Raw genomic sequence first — 5,609 nt, forward strand, 5'->3', positions numbered from 1 at the left:
GATGGAGTGAAGTTTAAACATGTTAAAGAACTGCCATCCTAAACATATGTTCAGGGATTGTATTTTAATACCAGCGAAATATTGCTAGTAAAAATTTCTCCATTTAAAAACAAACGTCTCCTTTAATTTAGATGTTAATTGAATGTATGAGTTAATGCTCTATAGCTTTTTAAATGACTTTTGGTTAGGGCATCTGTGAGAAGCCAGTTTAAAATTCTCATTTTCAAATCTCTCCCACCTTTAATATTTCTTCTATTGGACAATGAGGGTTTAAAAAGGTTCTTCAAGTTGAAGGTTAAGTACATGACTATCAGAGAAGTTATGTCAGGGTTTCCTCAAAAGTTGATAGGAAAAGAGAATGTCATTAGAAAATTTTTGTGAATTGTTGTAACACTCTCAGAAAATGATGTTTGAGATACATGAAAAGAAGGACTCTCCAGGCTTCCCCCCATCCCATTATCTGCCCCTCCACCTTCATCAAATTCCTTCCTAATTGATGAATAAGTCCTTCGTAGTGAATTATAGTTATGAATCAATGGAACATAAAAGAGATTAAAACTTCACGCAAAATGATTACATTTGTCCTTACAGTCAGCCATACTGTTTTTTTAAAGTCAAGAATAAGCAACTTTTTGCAAAAGGGGGAAGTCATCACTAAGGGGGAAAAGCACATGATCAAGTGGCAGGGGCATTGTAGAAAAGAAAGCATTGGGACGGAAATCTCACAGTTCACACTCTAGAATCTTCTTGGTATATACTTGGACAAGCTCCCTGAGCCTCATTTTCTATACTTATAAAAACTGCTAAATTAAATAATACCTAAAATCACATGCAGGCTTTAATTTCCTTGATGGGTTGATACTGAGTCCCCAGCATTAATAAAGAAATAAAACTTTTTAAAAAATCAGGAAAAAACCATAATATTTTACACGCTCAAAAGATAAAACTACACAACAGTAACAAAATCCACTGCACACTTACTGGAATAGCTAAAAAAGTTTTTTTTTTTAATGACAACATTTAATACTGACAAGGATGTGGAATTCTCCTACATGGTTGGAGGGAGTTTAAAATGTTATAATCATTTCAGAAAAAAAACATGGCCCTTCCTTATAAGGCTAAATAAACATTTAGCCTCTGATCCAGAATTCCACTCCTACTTAACTTATCCAATAGAAATGAAAATGTATGCCCACAAAAAGACTTTACAAGAATATTTATAGCAGCTTTCTTTGTAAAACCCCACACTGGAAACAGCTTAGATGTCCATCAATAGGTGAGTGGATAAAGAAACTGTGGTATAGCTATACAAAGAAATATTACTCAGTAATAAAAAAGAAATGAAGTATTAATACATACTTCAATATGGATGAATCCCAAAACCTTTCAGAGTAAAAGAAATCAAACACAAAAGAGAATATATCTTGATAACAGTTTGGATTCTTCAAACGTATCCATGTGTTAAAACCTAAGGAATGGTACATTTAAGATTTGTGCTTTTTTTCCCCATGTAAATTGCCTTAAAAAAACTTGAGTATTGGAAACAAATATCCAAACATAGTTCTTGATATACAGGCTGGAATGGTTGGGAGTGGAGTGTACTAATGTCTGCAAGTTATTTCAAATGCATCAAAAATAGGTCAGATTGATGGATGGAGATGGACAAATAGTGTTAAATGTTAATCATGGTATCTAGTTAGTGGGTATACGGGTGTTCACTATACTTTTCTTGTTTCAACTTTTCTATATAAAAGTGCTAGGGAAACAAAGAAAAAGAAAAAGAAAAAGGAAACAATGCACCTAATTATTTGTCAAATTGATAACAACGTAGAGAAAAATATTTATTTCAAGTGATTTTGAACATAGCAGTCTATATAAACTTAGTGGGATATAGTCTATGCAGACCTAAAAAGAAATTATAAACTTCATTTATTGGTTTTATTGTTAATAACAACATTGCCACTATTTTGAAACTATTTCATATATACTGTAAGATAAAGCAAGTAAATATACTGTTATTGTCAGGAGCCAAGATTGACAGTGTAAAAAGAGAGACCAAAACTAAAATCCAAGAAGTTAAGTATAAACTCTGCAATATTAATTACAATGGCAAAATGTAATATTTAATTGAAAATATCAATGGGAACTCATATATTTTTAGAAATATACTCCCTGGTTCTTTTCCCCTGGAAGATGTTCGAAGCAGGACACCCAGTTACAATCAGTACCTTAGAACAAAGGTCTTGGTTTCTGTAGACTCCTCCTACTTCCCCAGACATAACTATGATTTCCTGGAGAAATAGCAGATTCCAGTTCTGAGGGAGAGAAAGTGCAAAATAAGCCTGGGACATCTTGTTGCTGAAAGCAAGGAATGTTCAAAGATCAGTGGTTACATATCAAACACACAGGGGTCAAATGTTAGGACTGCGGGCTCCATAAATACTAAGTGATTGAGACACACTGAATAAATAAAAATCCACACTATTGGCAGTATCTATCATACCAAAGCATTACTCTGAAAATTAATACCTTTTTGGGAAAATCATCCCCATGTGCTGAGGAATAGCTCTTCTTTACAGAAGAATTCCAGCCAATAATATAGAAGGAATAATAGGAGATTTACAACCCTCGAAGAAATAATTGATTCATGAAGGATCATCAGCGGATGTAAAACTATGTAAATTACACTGGGGATATTGACATGACATGATGCCAAAAGTGTCACCCCACAGATTGCTTACTATTTACAAAGAGAGATACCTCCTTTACAAGAGAGAGATGTCTGTCACCATCTGAGCCAAGTGACCAAATTAGCATCACTAATTGTGGGACAAAATGGCATTATGTGCATTGTGAAGGGAAGCATATGATGTTAACCTCACCTATGAAATCAGGGCAGAAAATTTTACCTGAATCTAATCAGCTTTCACACTTCACTCCCAGTCTACAGGGAATATGGAGGAGAGAGAATAGAAGGACAGTGAAATTAAAAGAAACAATCGTCAAATGCAGAACGTGCAATTTTATGAAACCATCATTCAAACAATCAATATGATTTAAGAAAAAAAAGTAAATGGAGCAGGTCTGGCATAAATGTTTGATCAAAAGATTTAAATCAGCAAGCACAATGTGTAAACCTTTGTTGGAAACGAACCTGAAAGAAAAAAATAACCAAGAAAGCTATGTGGAGCACAATTTGGGGGAAGTATAACATGGATTAGGCACTAGGTGTATTATAAAATGATTGTTAATTTTATTAAGTGTGATAATTGACCTATTGATTATGGAGGAGAATTTCACTGTTTTAGGAGATGCCTGCTAAATTCTTATGATATGATAGCACGATATCTGCAACTTACTTTGAATAATTCAACTCAATAATTCAAGAGAAAGAGACAGACAGACAGATTGAAACAGAGCAAGAGAACAATATGGCAAAATGTTTGTAAATGTCAAAACAAGTTATTCCATACATGGTGTTCATACTAGCCTTCCAACCTTTCTATATATTTGAAAATTTTTATAATAAAAATGTTAATAAAAGGAAGGAATCTTAATGAATAAAATAATCTTTAAAAACTCATAATAGAGAATATAATTTAAAATAACATAGTATCAAATATATTTAAAATAATATTATTGAACATGCTAAACATAGTCTGTGATTCCATCCACAGTGAGCAACACAGCACACCTGGTGTCTGGTCCTGCTCTCCTCTACACTATGCCACTCCCTGCAGCCAAAAAGATCAAGTCATATTATTCACCCTTCCGTGGTTCAGAGTCAAATCCCAAGTTCCCTTCCATGTCTCCTGACATCCTCCTGTTCGTATTCCCCACGATGGTCAGACAAGTGACTTTGCTTTACTTGATGGAAATGCCTTCGTACAGGCCATGTGTTCTCCTACGTGCTGGATATCAGAGATGGGCCCCCTCAGCCTGCCCTCTACCTTCCTTCTTGTAATCGGAGAGGTTGGAAAACTAAAGCCACATTTTCCAAACCCCTTTCGGCTAGGTTGCTAGCTGTGACAGGATTGGCCTAATAGATGTACTTGGTCAAGATTTGGAAAGCGGAAATAAGGCAGGGCCATCCTTATTTACATGGCCCTTCTATGGTTTGTACTCCCTGGCAAAGCCACGGAATCATGAGGTTTGTGAGCCTTTGCCAGCATTCCACATCCATCTCTAGCTTGAAAGGTAAGAAGTTATTGGTGCCCCTTGATGAGGCTTCCTATTCCCTGGGTTGCAGCCCTGGGTACATATTTTCCAGCTTCTAGAAAGTCTAGAGGTGGCTGAAGTGGAGACAGCCCAGTCACTAACAGCAGTGGGTGATTTTAATCGATATTCTCGATTCCCACAGTGGGTCGATTCCTTTTGGTTCTTGAATTATTCCCGGAGACCCAACTTTGAATGCATTCTGTCAGCCCTTCCAATAATGGTTTAAGACCTGATTTCCTGTATTACAACCTTTTTTGATCAAAATACCTATAGTGGTTTTTATCATCTGCACTGAACTCAGACTGATAAAGTTTTCTGATTCTGAGAAACATGCATCCTGAAATATAAGCTATTTTGAAATAACAGGAACTTATGTTTGGGCAGGGATTCCAAAATCTGGAACATCAAACCACCTTGGACACTTGAGAGAAAAAAAACAGATTACCAGACTCCACCCTATAGTATAAGAATCTCTCTAGGTGGAGCCTAGCATGTATTTTTAAAGTCTCTCCAGGTAATTATGATGCAGCCTGCCTAACACGGAAATCCAGGGCCAGGTATGTAGGATTTTAAGGTGTTAAGGTTTGTAGACATCATGAGGTCAGTGTTCCATTTGGTGCAAGAATCTCCATGCTGACATTCTGATATTTCCAAACTTTCCTGTCCTACAGATTACGTTATTGTCTTCGGTAGTTTATCAGCCCAGCAGGAACTCTCTCTGTTAGGAGAAGCCAGCTCTGCAGGAAGAATGAAGTAACTTCTTTCAAAACCATTCAATAAAGGAAATGCCCAGGTTAAACTATGACTTAAAAATCCACGTTTTACTTTATAGAATATAAAGTAAACTTATAACGGCATATGGTGCTCTACCAAGCTCTTAAAAAAATATATTTTTGTTAGCTGAAAGCACATTCCAGATATTGTTAATATACCAAACAGGATCTCAAAGTAGTATATCATAGATTCATGGAATTGCAAGATATAAGATTAGAAGCAATCTTAAAGATGACTATTTTATTTATTTTAAAGATTTTTTTTTTTAATTTGAGAGAGCGAGCGAGCATGAGCGGGGGCAGTGGGGGTGGGGGCACCAGGCAGAGGGAGAAGCAGACTCCCCGCTGAGCAGGGAGCCCGATGTGGGGCTCCATCCCAGGACTCCAGGATCATAACCTGAGCCGAAGGCAGAAGCTCAACTGAATGAGACACCCAGGTGCCCCTAAAGATAATTATTTTAAAACAGGGACCTAGAGTGGAAGGCACAACTTAAAAATAATGACATTTTTTTACAGTGACCTCAGAGGCCTTTACTTTCGTCTTTTACTCAGTTATGACCTTAAGCAAAGAGCAATGTATTTAATTCATTCAGGCCTCTTTTCAAATAAATGACAGTT

This window comes from Eumetopias jubatus, unplaced genomic scaffold, assembly GCF_037043125.1.
Source record: "Eumetopias jubatus isolate StellerSeaLion01/CBP00866 unplaced genomic scaffold, mEumJub1_p1.0 scaffold_3, whole genome shotgun sequence".
In the NCBI taxonomy this organism is placed as follows: Eukaryota; Metazoa; Chordata; class Mammalia; order Carnivora; family Otariidae; genus Eumetopias; species Eumetopias jubatus.